Source organism: Athene cunicularia, assembly GCF_003259725.1.
Source record: "Athene cunicularia isolate RWA chromosome 11 unlocalized genomic scaffold, athCun1 chr11_part1, whole genome shotgun sequence".
Classification (NCBI taxonomy): Eukaryota; Metazoa; Chordata; class Aves; order Strigiformes; family Strigidae; genus Athene; species Athene cunicularia.
The window spans coordinates 6,273,943-6,296,613 of NW_020799113.1; positions in this window are offsets into that span (position 1 = coordinate 6,273,943).

Sequence of the window (22,671 nt, forward strand, 5' to 3'; positions counted from 1 at the left end):
CATCATTTAGTGTCAGTCACTTGATTCATTAAAATAGCAGCAACTACCAGGAACCCATTAAAAAGCTTCAAAGTCTGTATTTTATTCCAAACGACTGCACATTTCTTAAAAGAATGATTTGGAGGGAATGGAAGAAAATCTAATGAATGGAACTGGATGCTAGCTATGGCCCTAATCCAATACCTGTTGAATGAGAGTCCTTTCACTGACATTAGTGGACTTCAGAATTGGACTATGTGTCTTAATTAACAGAAATGTTACAATATTATTTTTGTTAGCCTTTGGAAGCCAGATTAAATGCTGGAGACTTCTGAAAACTATGGGATGCTTTTATTTTTAATGTGATAGCAAGAAATCAAGGCTAAAGTATCCGTAAGAAGTCAAGCACTTTTATATAAACACATCCGTGTATGTAAACATATTCAGGTACTTGCATATTCTGGTAATTGCATCTGAATACTCATGTGACCAAAGTTTTGTATACAAAGCTTGCAAGATTGTGTTCAAAATTGACAGAAACACAGTCCTTCTGGGGTTTTTTATGTTTTTTGTGGAATTTTTGGGGAAAGTGTATTTTTGTAAAATTAATTGTTACAAATTACATATATTAAATAGCAGTAGGATATTTTGACAAATGAAGAGTCAAATTTTTTAGACAATATTGGTTTTTACAAATCATAATCCTGTAAACTGTATCAAAGCAAAACATTCAAATGAATGGGGAGTAGATTTTTACAGTCAAGTGTAGTAAAATATAGTATAAAATTACGTCACCTTTAACAGCACCAGGACTGCAGGACTGAACTTTGATTTCGTGTTTGTTGGGTTGCTTTTACATATGGCTTTCCTGTTACTTAGATATAGAATTTGATCTCTGAAACATCTGTGTATGTAGATAATCTTACTCCAAAATCTTGCTCAGATGCTGGTAGGTCTTGGAGAACAGGAATCCGAAGTAACTTGGAGCAAATATAGTCTCCTTACCTAATGAGTTTAAAACTGATATGATAACATACAAGCCTAATGTAAAACCCATTAGGATTATGAAAATGGGTGTCAACCAGTGTTTGCTAGGCACATGTAAAATAATACTATTTTCAGAAGATAGTTGAATAAGACTGTAATTAAAGTCAAGCTCTCAGAAAATTATACAAATCTGCAAAAGTCAAACTAAGTTTTACCAATATATTTTATTGATAGCATCTTTGTGAAATATTTTAGATGTAAAATTGATTTAAAATCTTAATGTAGTAGCTTAGAATAATTCCTTCTGGGAGGAACTGTGCAAGGAAGGTATTGAGATTCTACTAGGGACTGATATATTATAAATAATTATGTCTTAACCATGTCTAAGTCAATGCTTTCATAACTTTTGAAAAGTGTGATTGACTGAAGCAATGGTTAATGTTCCTGCTGCTGCCTGAGCATTTAGGAAGCTCATATGTAACCTTAAGAGTGAGATTGCACTTTTAAGGCCTCTGCTCTGCACTGTGTTCATCTCAAGGGAATTTCTGGGTGAGACTCTGCTTTGCAGGCTTTGCTTAAACATTAACAGGAATATGGTCTTGCAACCTTAGGTTGATATTTGGCATACTATCTTTATTTGTAGACTGATCCATAAGAGATATCTAAGCTGTCATTTGATCTCCTGCCACCTTTCACTTTCTGTGAATTTCGCCATCTGGTCAAGAATGTGCTAGGAGATTGCATTTATGTAGAGAGAGGAGAGGATCTGGGAAACAGAAGGTCTCTGTGCTCTTTCTGTTCTTGCACATGTATGTGTAGGCCAGTAATAGTCTTTCCTTTAACATCAATAATCTGGATAACTGCATTGCTCCCTCTGCCTTCACAGAGGTTTTCATACATAAGGAAAGTAATTGTACCGATAAAGCTGTTGGATAAAAAGACAAATAAAGATCTAAACTGGTCTACACTGAGGCTGCATGCATCCACCTGAAATCCTCAGACAGCAAGTATTTGCGCAATAATAAACAAGTAAACTGTGTAAGTATTAACTCTGCAGGGAAGAAAACAAATGTGGAGTGTATTTATAAATGCTGCTAGGACATAATTTTTGAGATATAGTTTGTGCTTTTCATTACAGATTTCAGAACTACTCAGCTTGACTCTATATTATCATGCATGTATGAAAACTAATTTTGTCATGAAATAATAAAATACTTTGTATTTATACTTTTCGGTTATTTTAAATCTGGGAAATGCATATTGCCTCACAAATATTAACACATCAGCTTGACAAATGGTCCTACTGGACAGCTAGTGTAAATTTTTCAAACTGGAACTGAAGCAGGGAAAGGCTGTCCCAGTGGAAAAAGAATTGGCCTCTGAAATGAACCATTCTCCCAAAAACGCATTTAAGACCAGAGATGCAATTAGAAATCCCTGAGACTGCATCAAGGGTTAGGAAACTTAAGAACATAGTCATCACCAATAACCAATTCATCAAATAAATAAGGTAGGCAAATAGCTTAAAATTATACCTGCTACTTACTGAACATATGCCCATAATTTACCCAGTCAGTGAAAGGACTGGGCTAAATAATCTCCAATAATAGTGTGTGTCTGGAGGTGATAATTCTGAAACACAGAAATATGAAACCCTGAGGGATCATTCTTTTGGTATGTAAAGTACCTCTGATATCTTGATATAAATATGGATATGTAATGAAGACAGTCTAGTTACTGCTTGCCTCATTTCTGTTAACAATTGTTTAAGTTAACCTCTTTAAAACTCTGGTAGCCTTTCCTTGCATGAAGCAAGAGTGAGTTGAGTCGGGCTGAACAAAAGGACCCATCACCCAGGGGTCACTTTGTGGTAGTTCCTATGATTTCTAGGAAAATGTGGAAGCAGCAACAAACCCACTGGCTGTCGCGGTAGAGATGGACACAACAAATGAATGTTGTAGGCAAAATGTCTATATCTTTATTTTCCAAACACTTCTTTTATATCTGCTTTACAAAACCGTGTGCTCATTTGATTGGTCACATAGTTGTTTTTTAACATGAGCATTGCTATCGGTTAATCTGTACTCTTCTAATCAGCTCTTCAATAGGGGTGAGACTGCAGCTCTTAAATCCTGCTTCCTTCCTCATTGTTCCTCTTATGTTGTTTATTCAGCAGACATTCCTCCTTTTCAAGGGTACACTGGAATCTTATCAAGGCTAAACTCTTCATCAATCAGGCTGGTGGCAGACGCGCTGCCTCCCCCAACAACTGGCCATCATGTAGGCCAAGAAAATAGTTCATTCTTAGAACGTAAACTAAATATTCTTCTTTTTTTTTCTCTACCTGTCACTGGTCACAGCAGAGGTCAAAAAAAAAAAAGATGTTTCCTGTAGTGAAAAAAATTACTAAATCAGTTTTATCTACCTTCATAACTTCAGTGAAACAGAAGCTGTGCTATAAGAGAAACTCCCTGGATGGCTAAGGGTGAACAGAGGGATGTAGAGCATCTCTGCAGAATGCGTTCTGAAGCCCTGTGTAAGACTTCCCTCTTCCTCTTCCATCATTACTGCCCTTCTCCCCACTCTTATGAGCAACTCTGGCTGACAGAGCTATATTTCTCCTTGACCTTAACTAATGTCCTGAGCCCTCTGCCCCAAGATCCATCCTCTAGAAGGAGAAGTGCAGGATGATGGATCATGGCCTTGTGACAGGGAATAGATGACTTCAGATCTGACCTCCTAATTTTGAGTTGGGCACGCAGTTCTCAATCAAATGATTTTGAAATCCCTTATTTGTGGATCATAGGAACTGCACATTCAGTGGACACAGCCTGTGCTTCTGTATGAATATACATGTGTATCATAATGTGTTCTTCCTGCTTTATATTTTAATACCATATCTATTGTATATACATATATGTATATATATAAAACTGACCTGTGTAAATAAGATTGCATGATTAACAGCTGAAAATTATCTAGCCATGAGACAGTGCACCTCCTATATATTCTAGTTTTGACAATAAATTACATTAACATTTTTGCTGAAACAAAATCTGTGCCTTTAGACCAATGAAACAGCTCCTGTTAGCCTCTTTTTTTAATAAAAAGCGAAAAAGAAAAAGAATTTTTGCAAGATATTCATCATGCATATTCTGGCAATGCACTCTAACAAGGCTAATGGTAAATGGCACTGATTCTACAGACCCCTGTAACAAGTAGTTCCATTCATTTCACACTGTATAAATTGTATTTGTTTGATATATGACTATTTTCATTGATTGCTGGAGCTTCATGTATTTGGTTACAAGAACATATGCTTTATTCACTTGTATCTCTACATAAATACACCTGACTTGCTTCTGGGATGACAAATTCTTTTGTACCTCATAAGATTGGTTTCAATTAATATGCAGAGAAGACAAATAGAGTCATTTTTTCTCTTTAAAATCAGTAGCACTACTTCTTTGGGCAAGGTCTCAGTTTTATTTATAGAACCTGACACAAGAAGTGTTTAATCATAATCTTATCCTTTTATTTTGCAAATATACAAAATCTTTGTTAAAACAGTAGAAGTCAACAATATATCTCTATAGATTTATTTTGTTCTGAACAGCATGTTAGAAATTATGGTGGAACATTAATTCTTTTGCTTGCTTTTTTAATTAACCACTTAATTTAGTATTTCAAGAAAGCACAGTCTATGGATAACAAGAATGTGGTGATTCCTTAACTGTAAGAAAGTCTAGTTGGTTAGTAATAAATCTTTAATTTCTTGCATGTTTATTTAATGTGGATTAATGGTTTATGTATCACTGAGCTTCAAAGTCTTTATTAAAATAAATTTTGCTATAGAAAAATAAGAAATCTACATATACCATATTAAACTAGTAGATAATTTAGAGTAATAGATTCAAGAATATGTGTTTATAGGATAAGAGAAATAATTCAATGTGCTTTTAAATAGATTATTATGCATCAGTATGTTGCAGAGCCTACTGAGACAGTATACCATATATAGCATAAAAAGAATATGTTGTCTGCAGTGTTTATGTAGCATGTTTAGTATTTTACAATTCAGTATGTCTATATGTTAAGCTAAGAATACCGGTCTGTACAACAGGAGAAAATGTTTTTCTGAGATTCAATTTATGCAATCCAAAGGGACACTCATAAATTAACATTTTAAATGAAAACATAAATTGGTTTAGAAAAAATGTTATGGTAATTTATCACCAAAGGTAGACCATATATATGGGATAGAGTCATAAGGGTAAATAATTCTGTGCTTTCAATCACACAATGCTATTTAAACAGCAGGGTTAAACAATAATGTTTGTTATGATTATGTTTCCATTAACCACCCACTGATGGCCCCAGATGGGTTTTTATAAAATCTGAGTCACTACTGTATGCAGAGATCTATTGACAAGTGACTAACCCTTTTCTCTAGGTATGCCATAAGTATCTGTGTTCCTGCAGTAACCATGACCTCTTCGTTCTGATGATGTTCTCAATATTTCTAATACTCTAGCTTTACAGGCTCCTGAATTTATATAGAGATGTTTACTATGGAAAAATCTTGGTCATTCACTTGGTGAATAAGTATTATATCAAACAGAACAGAAAGATACCTTAGAAACCTCTAACTTCGTAGTTGGTGGTACTAATTTTAAATCTATTATACACCATAACAACAGAAAATGGAGTCTGTAGAACCCAAATTTGAGATTTGCATAGTGGCCATTTTGCTTGCACAGGAACTGTGAATTCAAAGGACTTTAGCACGTGCTTTGCAACATCCCTGCCAAAGCCCCCCAAACTGGATATTTGCTTGTGCAAATTTATGATTTGCGACTCTTTCCTCGTAAGGGCTCAGAATTTCTGAGTTTAAATTAGTTTTGCATGCAGATGGGTCTCCATACGCTCTTTGTATTGTGTGAGTGCCACGGTTCACCCAACAGTTCTGATAGCAGATTTTAAGACTGAAATGCTATACCTGCTACTGGGAGACCTGCTTATTAAAAATCTGATTCCTCTGTGATCTTCTGAACTCAAGAAATGATAAATATTGACTTCTTTTATGGTGGATTACATACACAGTGTTTAAACATTAATTAATGATCCACTTTTCCAGGTGAGGGATAATATGTAATAAACAGAATCGTTCTTATCAAATAACATGTTCATTTTCGAAGGCAATGTTGGGGCATTCAGTCTACAAGAAGCAATATATCTTGTGCCGACTGCACTGCAAGGTTGAAGGTCAGTCAGTTTATTAACCCAAAATGGCTTTATAACCTATTAAACATAAACCATAGTTGAATTATTAATTAATGTTTCTATATTATACTGTACTATGACCTCTTACATCTTTCTAGCCTTTGTCATTCCTGCTCCTCCCAAACCCTCATCCCAATGAATAATTAACACTTACACAATTTGATTTGTTTTTAAAAGAGATGACACTGGGAATGCGTATGTTGTGAATGGGAATTTCTGCATTTCTTTTCTGACCCTAGTATGGAATTACTGGGTGAATGGCTGTCATCTTTCCTTCCATTCATTGTCTGTACAATACAGATGGTAACAGGTCTGCTTTTCAGACCTGTTTCAATGGCCAATTAATTATAATCTTTTTATTGTAAACTGCTCTATTATTAGTCCCCGGGTAAATGCTTCACCTGCTGAGTAATGTACCTGGCATTCTCAAGAGGAAGTGACAGTGGCATCAAAATATTATCTGTAAGAATTATAGTATTTTATCAATTGTCGTGCCGCTGAAGCTGTGCATAAATTCTTCCATGGAGGAAAATTACAGGCATATCAGTCACTGATCCCATAAAACTGAAATGTGCTACAACTCTCAGAGGATAGCCAAGAAACAATGAATCACTAAAAAGTAAAACTAAAGAATTTGGTGTGTTTTGATAACATTTTAGAGTACCTAAGTCATCTTTCTCAAGTCATCACTTCTCAAGTGTATTCAGGCCAACTCTAGTGAGTGGAGAGGTAGTTTAGATATGATTTTTTGGGCTATATGTAGTTTTAATAATTTTCATTTTACCTGTTCCACAAATATTCCAGTCATAGCAAATATGATATCTATGACCTGGTGAGATACTACGATAATGAAGTCTAGTAGCTTAATACTATTGTTTTATACTTTCATATTACATCACTTGTTACATGTTCACATTGCTGCTGATAAAAATATAATTGACAAAAGTTTTACTTTTAGGGCTGAGATTTTTAATATAAATTATTTAGGCTTGGTAAATGTTGCTTAATATTCTGTAGATTACTGCTGTCATTTATTCCTAAGCAAAATGGTTTATCATTCCTCCATTGAACGTTTCATGCTATGAAATTATGATGCTTAAAATATACTTTTTATGACTCTCAGCCATTTGAGGCAGAACTCTTCATCAGGCAGAGCTCTGATAGATACTGCTGCTTTGCTCCTCATCTTTTGAGTGAACTTGCCAAAAGCCCAGTATTTAAAATTGGTCTTGGTTAGAATTCTAAGATAGTACATTAGGTTAAAATACCTCAGGAAATTCTGGGTAAAACAGAAGAACTGAAAGATTAAAAAATAAATCTCTGCCTTGTCCAAAGGATCCTAGCAGAATGGTATTTGTTCCAGTCCTTCTGAGCGGTCTTTACAGCTTGGGTTGGGAGAAGGGGTTGCTGAATTATGCAAACTCCAAACGGTTTTCTTGGTGTCTTGAGGAATGATTCTTCCTTTCCATCCCTTTTAAAGTTGGGTTTATGTCTATTTCTGTTGCTTGAGATACACAAGCTCTTCAGTCTTCTTTGAAGACTGAACCTCACACCTCAAGTCTCAACAGAGACAGCCTTTCTCCTTGCTTTCTAACTACACTTTTTTTCCCTCAAACATATAAAGTAAATTAAGAAATAAATGAAAGTAACGCTTCTCATTTATAATAGTCTTTTAGATACACATGTAAACTACCATTACGACAATTGAGACCATCCTGGTCTCAATTTGGAGAGTAAGTACTTTCAAGTTTACCAGAGAAAAGTAGTATGCTATTTGGTTTTGGAGTGCTTTACTCTTTATACAGTATTTTTGCTAAAATTAGTTTCAATTTTTTATTTTGGATTTGATCATTCCTAGGATTATTGACTCCTATCGATATTTATCCAATTATTATTTATATTTAAAGGAATGTACTTGTTATAATTTTTTTTTTTTTTATTGCCTTCCTTTCTTATTTTTGCCTTTTCTTAATTGAATCCATGGCCAAAATTAAACCTTTTCATAAGGGAAGCATTGATTTTTTTTTTTTATTTTTTTTTTTTGTCATTCAAGTTTCCATGAATTGCCAATCATAATTCACCTTTTTTTTTTTTTTCTGTTTGTATTTCTGCCTGTTGTCAATTTTGCCTGTAATTTTGCTTTGCTTTCTCTCATTAGAGGTTTCTTCCATGCAGTCAGATTTAGAGTAGCTGAAATTTCTTTTGATTACTTTTCATCTCTTATTATCTGAAATATCCGTTTTGAAATATTTGGGCTCCCTGAAGATGTGTGTTCAATCCTACCACAACCATAGCAGACAGTTATCCTTCCGAGATTAATAAATTGCATTCTATGAAGTTCACAGAGTGTGTTGCAGAGAGGATTTAGCTGAAACTTTCAAGAATCAAATCCTGTCTGCTCTGTTTAATTACTGGAAATAACATAATCTTTCTGTAGGATTTGAGATTTATTTCTGTGACTTGATTCTTTTCTCCTCAACATACTGGAGTTTGCTATCCAATTAGTTACTGCCTCCCCTTACCAATAATCATCACATTTCAACAGTGTTGTATGTAAGAGAGCAGCTTGTTTGGAGCAGTTTGTAGTAGAAGCGTAAGATCATTTGAGTAATTACAAAAATAACTTTCTGATGCGTTGTCCTTAATGATAGTTTTTAATAATTCATGGTTATTCACAATCTTATTTGTTTTTAACTTTCAAATAGAACTAGAAAATTAAAAGTAATTTTAGAACAGCCACTACCATTAAATTTCTGTGCTTGTCATGTTGCCTTGCATATTTGAACGTAGAGGCATTGTATAATACAGCAGGTTATGTTTATCTGGTGCAACTGAGGTCAGTAATTAATCCTACTTTAAACTCTGTCACTACTGCAGTGGCATTTAAATTGTGCTACTAAGAAGTCTTAATAAAGGCAGCACAGAAAAATAACACGACAGTTAAGTGTTTTAATGATACACACTAAAGCAATGCTATTGATTAGATTCTTTGCTAATTACCTTCTCCTACTTCTGTTGGTTATATTTCAACAAAATAGACACACTTATTTACAAATAGCTTTGCTTTTTAAGATGCCACTCATTGTTAAATTCCTAAAAGGTCAAGACAGAACAAAAGTTTTTGAAACATCATTTTAGACAGTTCCAGGAACACAAAGCCAATAGTTTTTGTAAGAATTACAGAAGAGTTATAATTAGAAATTTCTCTTCTATTTGTCGTCCTTTTTTTTTCATCCTTAAGCCTACAGCCTGTAAACCTTGCCGGTACTGCATGTTGCCTTGACTTGGATCCAGACTGCATTTAGCTTTTCTAGGAGAGAATTTGTATGTCCTTTTAACTGGGAAGGAACTGTGGGTATCTCCCAAATTGATAGATGTTGTTCTGTAGCACAATGTGTAGATAATACCCCCAAAATTCTGGAAAACCCAAATGAAGGCAAATGAGATCCTGTAAGAGCAGAGGCACAGGCCTACATGCATAATTATTAGTGGTATAACTATATAATTTTTATTAGTATAATACCGATTCTTATACTCACCTAAGAATTTCAAAGTATGAAGTTTATTGTAAAAAATTTGCTGAGATGTTGCTTACTGACAGACCTGATGAAGCTCTGAGTCATTGAATAGACACAGAAAATCAAGAAACACATCTCTTACATGTGTGGGGAGATATATATGTGTATAAAATATATATGTATATTGTTGCCCTACTTTGCTGCTTCTATCCTCACCCAATTGCTAAGCAGATGTCTTTAACATGATGTACAGTCCTCTGTTCTTAACTTAACCCAGAATGCTCTGGTCATGCCTTTCAGATTACTTTGCTAGCAAAGACATTGACCCAGAAATTCTCTCCCAAGAGAAAATTATGTTCATATGATAGTTCTCTCACTACTAGATCTCAGCTGGAATAGTTGAGACAGAAATGTCTCACCTGTTATAAGTGCTTCTCTATTTAGTGTAACAAGAGTGTAGAATAATAAACTGGTGGGAAGTAATCCAAGTATTATGAACACTGGATAGTTGCATAATGCATAAGAGACCAATGTCCACTTCATTAAAAAAACCCTGTCCAGATTGGTAAAACACCCTTTAGGTTTACACCTGCTGGATTTTGCTGTGTTAGTATGCATGTGGGAGGTTTGTTAGTATTTTTCCACTTAATTAGATCCTTCATCATGAATCATTCATAATATGATGTTTCTAATAGAAGCAAACAACAAAATATAGCAAAGCTTTTAACTCTAGAATAGGCACTACTTTTCTCTGGTAAACTTGAAAGTACTTACTCTCTGTAAGTCTCTTTCTTCTTTCCAGGATTTGTTAGTTATAATTAGGAACTGAAGAAACTCCAGTATCATCTTTCGTTATTGTTCTCTTCTTTTTTTGTGGCTGATAGTCCTCCTACAAGTTGTACAACACTGTGTTGATAAAAAATGTTTGTTTGTTAATAACTAGGAGAGTTGGCAATTTTGTGGTGGACTGACAAAAACTTTGCTCAGTAGATAAGATCCTAGAAGCATTAAAAATATGATAAAATATATGTCATTTTTGTCAGCATAGTACTTCCTCTCAGTAATAGCTCTAAATTAGAACGATGAAGAAATTGGATGATTATAGAGGAGCAGGATTCTGTTCTCTTTATGTGATTGTTCTCAGTAACTAGTGAAAACATGAACAGTCGAAGGACAGAAATACAAAGATGATACATACAGAGATAATATTACTTGTGGTCACTTTGAACTGGTTTAATTTAATCCTGAGGTTTCAGCCTTCATTACAAGAAAGGACCATAGTGGAGACTGTGACATTATTCTGGAGATTACCAGCCATATGGACAGGGTAGAATTGGCTTTTGGCTCTTTGACAGCGAGCATTTTTCATTATTACTCAGAAGCTTTTATACCTCAAGACTAACTGAATCTGATTACATGCAAACTTCAAATTGATTAGTCTTTTCAATTTATAATATTACCTTATAATCTAAATTCCACTGATCTTAATAGATGAGAGAGTTTTGCAGAAAACCTCCTATTCAATTTAAAAATAAATTGAAGTACAAGAAAGGAGAAAATATTTTACAGACTCACAGAACCATCTAGGTTGGAAAAGATCTTGAAAATCATTTAGTCCAACCATTAACCTAACATCAACCATTCTCAGCTCCACGTGATCCCTCAGCACTTGGTCAACCCGACTCTTAAACACCCCCAGGGATGGGGACTCAACCACCTCCCTGGGCAGCACATTCCAGCACCTGACAAACCCTTCTGGAAAGAAATGCTTCCTAACATCCAGTCTAAACCTTCCCTGGCACAACTGGAGGCCATTCCCTCTTGTCCTATCGCTTGTTACTTGGTTCAAGAGGCTCATCCCCAGCTCCCTGCACCCTCCTTTCAGGGAGCTGTAGAGGGCGATGAGGTCTCCCCTCAGCCTCCTCTTCTCCAGACTAAACCCCCCCAGTTCCCTCAGCCGCTCCCCGTACGACCTGTGCTCCAGACCCTGCACCAGCTCCGTTGCCCTTCTCTGGACACGCTCGAGTCATTCAATGTCCTTTTTGTAGTGAGGGGCCCAAAACTGAACACAGGAATCGAGGGGCGGCCTCACCAGTGCCGAGTACAGGGGTCAGATCCCTTCCCTGTCCCTGCTGGCCACGCTATTGCTGACACAAGCCAGGATGCCATTGGCCTTCTTGGCCCCCTGGGCACACTGCTGGCTCCTGTTCAGCCGGCTGTCAATCAACACCCCCAGGTCCCTCTCTGACTGGCAGCTCTCCAGCCACTCCTCCCCAAGCCTGTAGCGCTGCTGGGGGTTGTTGTGGCCCAAGGGCAGCCCCCGGCATTTGCCCTCAGTGAAACTCCCCCAGTTGGGCTCAGCCCATGGCTCCAGCCTGTCCAGGTCTCTCTGCAGAGCCTCCCTGCCCTCGAGCACATCAACACTCCCACCCAGCTGGGTGTCATCTGCAAACTGACTGAGGGTGCCCTCGATCCCCTCGTCTGGATCATCAATAAAGATGTTAAACAGGAGTGGCCCCAACACCGAGCCCTGGGGGACACCACTCGTGACCGGCTGCCCACAGGATTTAACTCCCATCACCACAACTCTCTGGGCCCGGCCATCCAGCCAGATTTTCACCCAGCGAAGCCTGTGCCCATCCAAGCCACGAGCAGCCAGTTTTGCCAGGAGAATGCTGTGGGAAATGGTGTCAAAGGCCTTACTAAAGTCAAGGTAAACAACATCCACAGCCTTTCCCTCATCCAATAAGCAGGTCTCCCAGGTTTCTCAGGCAGGACCTGCCTTTCATAAACCCATCTGACTGGGCCTGACCATCTGGTTGTGCCATGTGCGTTGTATGATGGTACTCAAGATGAACTGCTCCATCAGCTTCCGGGGCACCAAAGTCAAGCTGACAGGCCTGTAGTTTCCTGGATCATCCTTCCAACCCTTCTTATATATGGGCGTCACATTGGCCAATTTCCAATCTGTTGATTTTCCAATCTGTTCCAACTTTCTCATAAAATGTAATAAAATTTCTATAGTGGATAACAACAATTACTATAGTGGATAACAACAGTTTTTCCTTTAGAAAGTGTGAAGTTATTTACATAGATATATAAATATGTAGTTATTTTCTGATGTTTTAATATAGTGTACATCACATTATTATTAGAAATAATATCAATACTGTTTTTTCCCTGTATTTTTAATTCATTAATCACAAGTTTCCTTGTTAAGATTTTAATTCTAACTTCCTAGATCAGAGTTTCTATCTGTGAGGCAATTTTAACACTCAAGAAAGTATTAGCACTCAGTGTACTAATTAGAAGACCAGCTGTTTTCAGTACTCTCTGATTTTCTAACTGGATTGATGAGGTACTAGTTAGAGTTGTGTCAGCAAGTAGCAGCCTTTGCTCTGAGACTAGACCAATGATCTGTATATCATGCTTTTCTAGCTGTTGTGCTGAATCTTTTCTGTTGACCTCTACAATAAGGTAAGCGTAGTACAAATATAAAGTAAATAGATCTGAATGAAAGTGTTACCTGTGAGTTTTCTGGATTTTTATCCAAATTAAAAATACACATTATCATTTTTTTAAAATTTATTTTTCATATCAGAAGCTTCCTAAAGATAGGTGTTTTTATTTCTGAGCAAAAAACAAATTTTGAACTGTGAATGCGCTTAGAAAAATTGAAATACTGAGTTTTCCCTAATTCAGTTCTTGGGTTTTCATCCCACACAGTATAAAAATTTTCAGATGTCGATGCAAAAAAAATGCAGTTTCCTTTTCTAACATTCACTTAGGTCTATTTTGTTTGCTAAATTTTTGGTTTTGACATCTTGAAATACACAGGATGAAATCAAGGCCTCCTGGATTTTAGGAAAAAGACGAGGAACAGGCTAGGAGAAAAGGACAAAGAAAGTACACGTCTCTGAACAAATGATTTTTGAATGTTAATGTAATTTTGAACACTAATGTCATATTAGTTCCTAAGTGTGTGTGTGAAATGAGGAGTGCTGGTATTGCATCCTTTGGTTTTGCTTAGCTTGTGGATGGTGATTCTCAAAGGTCTCAATAATAGGAAATGCTTTTCTATTGTGACCATCTTGGTGGTCTGCCAAATTTCCTGGATGAGTCACAGTCAGAAGAATGTCACTGAGCTGGATCAGACTGTTTTTGACTGTCTCAGCATGCTTCATGATGCATCAGCTCCTCCTAATGTGAAGAAAGAGTCACCTTCCCTGCTTTCCATATACCAGAGTCTTCCTTGAGGACTGCCTGTAGTGATACAAGTATAAGGCAGTTTTCCTCCTTCTTGTCTCTTCCTGAAAAGTTTGAGGGACAAGGTGGACATAACAGCTGTTAGTCAAGCAAAACTTTCCCTAATCTTTAGGTGGATAGAAGTGAATAGAGTGCTTACCAGGATACCTCTTTGTATTTAGTATTCTTACAACCTTTTCCTAAGTGCTTCTCACATGCCACTGTTTGAAAAAGGATATTGGGATGGAAGGACTGCTGGGATAACCCAGTATGTTTATCTTTAGCGTCACTGAAGCCTTTTTGTGAAGAAGATGGTTAAGTGTTTCGTTGAATTGAGGTCCTCTCTAAGAAAAAGAGAAGTAAAAGTGTGTGAGCATTTGGCAGGCATGAGGAACCCAGTGTATTTTAAAGAAAAAAAAAAAAAAAAGTTTAGCACCAAGCTCTGTCTTGAGTCTATTAATATCAAGTTTTTTAACATGATACAAACTCCCACCTTGACCTGCACATTTGTGATTTTTGTTCTAAATGAAGCTTATCATTCCTTGGATAAATTACCAATGAATCTAAACTTGTCCATGTGAGAATCTTTTTCCTTCTAGTTCTTTTATAGCTTAGTACAATACATGGTGAACTATAACAGTTTATCAAAGAGCAAACATGTCATGTGGTTGTATATTGATTGACAGACAGGCATTAAGTTAATTTACTGTAACCTTCCTTAAAAAGTTTTGTTGAGTAAGTGAAAGCCATTATCACACAACTGACCTTTGCCAACTAAATATTAATCTTTCACCAACTCTGTTTTGTTAGTACATGTATATCAAACCAACTGTTCTCAGAAATGTCAGCAAGCTAAAATAAGCATGCAACATGCTGCACATCAGAAACACTACCAAGTGACAGGGAAAGTGTCTTATTGAAGATGTAAAGGAAACTAAAGATTGAAGAAGCATCCATATGGAAGCAAATTTAATAGGCATCTATAGAGGTTCCCCTCTGTACCAGCTTATTATTCTCAGTTATCCAGTTAATTAACTATTTCTTACATAAAATCAATAAATAGTTGCCACCAAGACAGATGAGGTATTTTAAGATTAACATGACTCATAAAGAGGACTGAATTTACAGAGTCCCACATTCCAGCTACATAAATTAAAAGGGGAAGAAAGATATTTATCGGAAACAGTGTGTTGTTTTGTTTGTTGGGAGTTTCTTTCTTCTTTTGGCTAGAGTCATGGGTGGCATATTGAGTTATGTGGTTATGAGATGCCTATTTCAGTATAGTTTTTCAGACATTTAGTTTCATTCATGTGTCCTTCAGGTGCTAACATCTCTTAGGACCATTAGAAGATAACCTTCTGTAGAGCTTGGAAACTGTGAAAGAGGATAAGTAACCCTATAAAGGTAATGAATATTTTTTTAGGATGACGAGTCTGATTTGCACATCATCTGACACTGTCTCTTTGCTAAAGAAACAATGCAAATGCATTGGCTAAATGCAAAATTTGCCTTTCTATTCCAGCTTTAATCCACTTGTCTGCCATTATATTTAGAGTTATTTTTAAATTAAACAATAAACACTTCTATAAATCCAAGAACTGCTTGCGTATCTGAAGTCCTAATGATGTAGTTTATCTGAGGATTTGATGTAGATGCAGAAGGGGAAGCTAAACAGGGTCATCTTAAATCAGTGTAGCAAAAATGTCAGCGCTCAATTGCTCATATTCCTCAGCTGACATTTGTAACAAAGCTAAATGTTCAGGTAACAAAGAAAACAAGAGACAAGAAGTTTTGTGTGATCACTAGTATAGGAAACCTGAATTTTTTTTTTCTGGAAGGCAGATTTTAGTAAACATATACTTTAATCAAACATAATGCTCAGTATAGACATCTGATAATCAGAGGTCACAATAGATTGCCTGTGGCTCTCTTCCTGAAACTCTCTGGAAAGGTCAAAGATAATTGTTGAACATAGTTTTCTCAGCTAAGAAAGCTGAGCAGCCATTATAGCCTATTTGGGCCAGTTAAAACCATTAAAAGAGTATGAAATGAGGGTTATCTATTGTGGGAGAAATAATAAAGTCACAGGCCTAAATTTTTTTATCAGGAAACAAATATCTGCAGAGCTGTATATAGATTATGCTCTTTTTTTTTTTTTTTTTTTTAAGGGGCTTTAATTAACAAACCCATTTGTGTTAACAGCTAGATTCTGCTGTGCGTATATGCATATCTGCTCATTTGGGATTTTCAGGTGGGCACGACACACCACCTTGCATGGTTCAGGTGCAAAGTCGGTTCTGGATGTGCATACTCTCTTTTTACTGCTGAATCCCTTCCCTCTGAAGAATGTCTCTTGCACACAAACTGAAGACTTGGCTGCCAGTCGCACAGGGTGGTATCTGAAGGAAAATGGTTCTGTTTTAAAGTCATGAAATATACAGCTATTAGGAACATCCTGACATCAAGGCCAATAGAGAGAGATCTTTTGATCCAGGATCAGCAGACCAGATTTAAAACTGCATTAAACTTTTATTATAACATATCCATATTGGAATATATCAAATAGAATTCTCTATGAGTTACTTCATAAAAACCAGAATAATTGAAAATGTCATGGCTTACTATTATTTCAAAGTTACAAAAAGCTGTTCCAGAAGTGTCACTGTGCTGCACATTGTTGTTGGGGGATATGTGGTTTGGGTTTGTTTGTTGTGGGGTTTTTTTGGAGGGTGGTTGTTGTTGGTGGTGAGTTTTTTTCCAGAATTGTGTAACTTTTCTTTAGAAAACAAGAGGTGTGGTGAGGAGGAGGTTGTTCCTTCTCTCCAGAAGTTCTTGAGTATGCTTGCTGTAGCAAAAGCTGTAACAATCACGTTATGGAGTTGAGACACTGCCATCAGAAAACAGGGAGCTACAGAGGAGATGGAAAGACTTTTGTGGGGACCAGAGGAGAATGCACTGAGTTTTCTTTTGTTCTTATTCTGTGAGTGGTACAAAATGAAGCCTGGTAATGCAAGACATGCAAGCTCACAATGGATAGGGAAGATTGGTGTATGAAGCCCTGTTATTCCTTTTGGCATCTTTGTTATTTCTTATGTTTTTATTATAAGACAAAGCCAAAGGGTTTATTTCTTAAGTTGAAAACTGAGAAATTTGAGTCATCTTTAGTGTACTAATGCTTGAAGATTGAGATAGCTTCACCACAGAACTCTGGACAGCTGGGGGTCTTGACACGGTCACCAGTGTATACAAAGTTGTGCTGTGCAGTGGGCACAGAGGAAGTTTTTTCTGTAAAGGTGATACTTGGAAAGTTAGAAGGAACAGTCTGAAAGACTGCCGCTGTAAACGTTTCCATCAAAAGATGAAATAGATCAGATTATTAATCAATAAGTGTAGCCTATATGTGAAGTTTAAGAAAGTGGAGATAGTTCCAATGTTGATGTGTCTACTTGCACTTTTTCTCCCAAGGAGCCTCTTGTCATTGTGGTCTCTCATCATTCTCATACTTCTGGGATGTAAGGGTCTGAACCTAAAGAAGTCAGCATTTGGGGAAAAGGTTTTGTAAGTATGCATCAGTTAAAAATTCTCCAGCAGAAAGCAAGAATGCTGCCTTTAATTTAAAAAATTATTGCATATTATTTTCACGTGCAGTTTGGGAATAACAGGAATGCCTCTTGTGAAGGCTGTTCTTGGTGCAGGATGGAAATACATATCCCAAAAAAGCTCTCAGATGAAAACCTTAGACACAGTTGCAGCAAAGACAGATATTCATTAATTTCTACAGGTACTTCCATCTGCCCAGTCCTTACTTCTTATTCAAAAAAAACTCAAATGAAATGACAAAACAGTGCTAAATTTGCACCAGGATTTCAACATTGAATTGGCAGAGAGTATGTAGGTATTTTTTTTTCCTCTGTGCTTTTGTAGCTCTTTAGAAAAGAGCTCTTTAGATCTGTGCAGATAAAAAGTTATGTTTAGACCTTAAACTTTGTGATTTCACCTGCGCAACCTTAATATAACTTTGAAGTGCTTTAATTTATTTTTGGAACAAAATAAGATGCTTAAAAACCTATAAATGAACAGATGGGAATGAGCTGATATTCCTGTAGATTTAAATCAAATTAACTATGTAAGAACTGTAAGGGCAGAGTGGAGGGTCTATATGTCTCTCCTTAGAAAAGCAGATGAAACCTTCTCTTTTGGTAGTCCAACACGTTGTGTGTGTGTGTATGTAGATATTGTAAAGCATGAAAGAGATTTATCTTTTTTGAGAATTCATTTCTTCCTAGAGTTGATCATCAAGACATGGTTCTAGTCTTAATGGAAGACAATGTGAGGACAACTAGCAGGTACCCAAGGTACATTTAATTTATTTGATATAGTACACGATGGGAAATATTGCAACCGCCTCTGTTAATGTGTTAGTGTAAAGATGGAATTATTTAATGAGTTAAATTCATCCAAACATTTTGTATCCTGTTTGTTCTAACACAATTATTATGTTAATTTCTGTATGCTTTGCATATTAAGCTGAGTACATCCTAAAATGCTGATGACCACTGTTTCAGCTTTTTATTAAACAGGAAATAAACATGTAAAATCCTGCTACAGCAGCTAATTAGTTTGCTATTCATATCAAAGAAAGTGCAACTGTTTCTCGGCTTTAAAATTGAATGTATTTGTATTATTTGCCAAATTGCCATTTCTTGAATAAAGCAGGTGACTGGTTGAGGGAAACAAGAGACCAGTTATATTGGAAGGACTTGTGGCTTATAATATATTGTATTAATATTCAACAGCAGTAATCACTAAATAATAAGGTATTAATATCTTGCCAATACTTGGAAATGTTGTTCAGTTCGGAGGTCTTTCTACTTTGAACTCTGGTCCTAGATCCTTCCTTGTTGCGATTAATGGTGATCATAATCTGATGGGTATATTCTTAAATCATAAAGGTTTTTGGAGACACACTTTGCCCTTGTCCAGTCTTTGTGCCCTGCTGTTGCCCTGAGATCACCTACCAACCCACTTACAAACCTGTGAAAGCTTTAAGCTTTATTGTCATTTAAGCCTTGATATTCTGCAGTTTGAAATCAATTTACTGTCACTAGATAGTAAAAGCTGATAAAATACTACATTTAGTTATTGATGACATCTTATCATTATGCTGGGTGAAATTAAAGACTGATTCACTACTGTATGTCAGATATTGCACAAAAGTTAAGTAACTGGCAGACACCCTACCTGGATCTGATATATTACCAATTACCCTCATCTTTTTGGTTATACAGGGCAATGGCTGTAAATTTAAAACTCTTCCAAAGAATGATCAAAATCAACCAGAGAGTACTCTAGCTGATACATGAATCATCATCCTAAAGGAGGGGAGGGAAAGAATGTAATGAGTTCATTTGGGTGGAAATAAGCTTATTACTATGCCAGTGTGTGATAGTCTCTGTCACAATCCTTGCCAACAAATAATCTCTGGCTCCCCACCTACAGCCAGAAGATTCAATGGCCCCACTCTAAACGAAGACTGAGTGTCAGTCATTTTATCCTGCATCCATAGGTACTAACAGTTATAATAAGGGACAAGCAAAATCTATAGGGATGTATAAAGAAAAAAAAAAAAATAGAAAATGTTTAGTTTCTTAAACCATATAAAACTTGAGAAGGATTCTGGTGGGAAGAAATCCAGGATGGGCTTAAATAGAACTGTTGAAGGAGTGCTTTGCAATGCAATGAAAGAAAAAGTACTTAAGAAAAGGGAAAGGCTCTAAATAATTGCGGCAGTCCATAGGGGTAATATCAATAGTGAAACCAGTGCATCATCTGAAAACATTGATGATAATAGCATTTGATAGCTCTTTTGTCCAGAAGTCTCAAAATCCTCAGAAGAGTGGTTTAACTATGACTAGTTAATAACTATTAGCATTATAAGTGTATTTTCGGCAACAGGGATGGTATGAGAATAATAAAGTATAGGTCCCATATTTCAATACATCTACCTACATACCTACAAATAAATCCAAGGAACATATATTTTCATGGTTCATCTAAATTTTATTACAAAGATGGACTGCTTCTCTGGTATTCAGGGCACTGGGAACCTGTGCTGCAGTTCTATTTCTATCCAGGGTAAAAAGTATTTATAATAGTAAATCTAACAGCATTCATTCATCTGCCAGATGAACATCATCAAGATCAAACAAACTTACCAGCACCATCTCTGCTTGCAAATTTTAGAATATCGAAATTTGTCAGTATAAAGCACTTTTCTGTTTTCCAGCAATAATGTAAAGAAAGTAAATAAATAAAATTACTCACACGAGCAACACAAGAGGGTATCACTGAGGGTTATCAAACCAGACTTCTGAGGGACTGTTGACTGAAGAAAAGAATGAAAGCAACACTGAAGGCACCAAACGCAACTTGATCAGTTGGTTCTTAGATTGTTTACTTTTGATCATTAGATTTGATCACTGATTCATAAATCATAGCGGAGAGGCCTTGCCTTACATTTTGTTAAATATAGTTACTTTCCACTCCATAGTTACCAATTTTAAGGACTTTAAATATTACCTCAGTAGACTGGGAAAGTTTAACTTTTGTAACGTATTACATACTATGCGTGTCATCACTTTTCACCTGTTATTAACAGCATGTACCTTCCTGTCTGCTTCCAGGATCATGAAATGAATTTTGTCTTGTACATTATAATTTCTTTCTCATCCCTATTATCTAATGAAAATCAGAAAAACAAGACCCATCTATTTATTTTGATGCTTTTTGTTTTTATTTTGCTTATCGTAGTTCTTGGTATATGATTATATTTTTTTTAAATCTCTGTTGAGCACCACACCTATTTAACTCCTAAATTATTCCTGGATTTTGTCTGTTTAGTGAGCCTATATTATCAGGACAAATAGCTACATCCATCAGTTCACATGTCCTAAAACACAAGCTGGTGTCTGAAAATGCGTCTTAGTAAATATAAGGTTTCTCTGACATCAGCCACTAAAAAATAATCCTCAAAGGAATAGATGTTAACTAACATTTTCTAGCGGATCTTTGCAGCTCATTGAGTTGGATGACAGACTGTCCTTTGGGGTGGGGAGGGAAGGAAAAAAGAAGAGAAGGAAAAATGGAATGATTACTCAGTCTCCCTAAATGCTATATATAAAATAACCTTATTTGTGGTTATTCTGTTTCCATGGCCTGTTCAAAGACATCACGTACAGTTAAATTAAGTATAATATTGCACTGTCATAGGCTCAGATGATTAAGAAAGAATATGCTTGTTGAGGTTAAAACCTGATCCATGTTGTGACTATGAGAATAACATGATAGTGATATAATAGAAAATTAGTAATTATTAGTGTCTCAGTCTTGTAAAATCTGGAGGTGTGCCCTGTACCACAACCTCCTGCTGTTAATTCTTTCTTTCCTTTCATCACCAATCCCCACTGGAGTCATAGGCCAATTAGTGGGAGCAATAACAGATATATGAATTTTTGACTATATTGGATACTCCAAATTAAGAAAACAAAAAACCAGTGTGGCAGAAGTATACGTAAAAGGTTATGAAGCAATATTAGGGTAAATGTGTAAAGATTACATTGTACATTAAGTGCACAATGAAAATGCCTAGCAACTTTCAAGGTTAATAGCTTCTTTATTTAGATGTGCCATCCTTTATGCTTGGATAGTGCTGAGGAATTTCTCAGTGGAATCATTGGGAATTTTTCCATTGACATTCGAAGGAGGTCAATGGGGTCAATATTATTTAGTAACAACTACTGGAATCTAATCCTTAGTAAATTTATTCTTTAGTAAAATGCCAGCTTATGAGCTGTGATTTTGCAGGCATAAATAATCGTGGAATAAACTACTACTCCTGGGATGTAAACGCAATGATCTCATCAACATTCTATACCATTCACTATGTCTAGGCAGTTGCATTCAGCATAAGGGATTGTGATTCTTTTTCTTTCTGCCTTTTTTGTTTGTTTGTTTTTTGAACGATTCTAGTTTAAAACCACTTTTTTTTTTTTTTTTTTTCACTCTACAGATGTGTTACAGAGAGGTATGAATAGTATTTGTTCACCTACCTCACAATGTGAGAAAGGTTGGCTTAAAACACCTTCATTTTAGCATGCATGCACATGTCTCAGGTGTTCTTCAGCAGGATTGTGAAGGGAACATCAGTTAAGATAGAGGGAAATCAAGTTTAAATATTCTGTTGTGCAGCATAATTTACAATATACAACATAAGTGAATTAACTAGTATCCGACAGTCTTCTCCATTTTTATGTTGCTTTCTCATGTTCCCTGCCTGTTTACAGAATGCTGCACAGACATTTACAGCTCTGAAGCTAAGTACCTCTTAGAAAGATTTAACAATGTTATCATAGGCTCATTATTTATTTAAATCATTAGCTAATGCTTTATGTAAATATTTTTATTATTGCTTTTTATTTTGCAAATATACTTTGATTTTTCATGAATAAAGTCTGAGTTCAAGCACATATGCAGACTTTGCAATGACGTGCAAGAGAACATGGACAATCATAATGAGGGGTGCATGCTAACGTACTAGAGAATCTCGTTGCCCACTATAGATGCTGCTCACTGACACAAATGCATAAATTTTTCTTTTTAC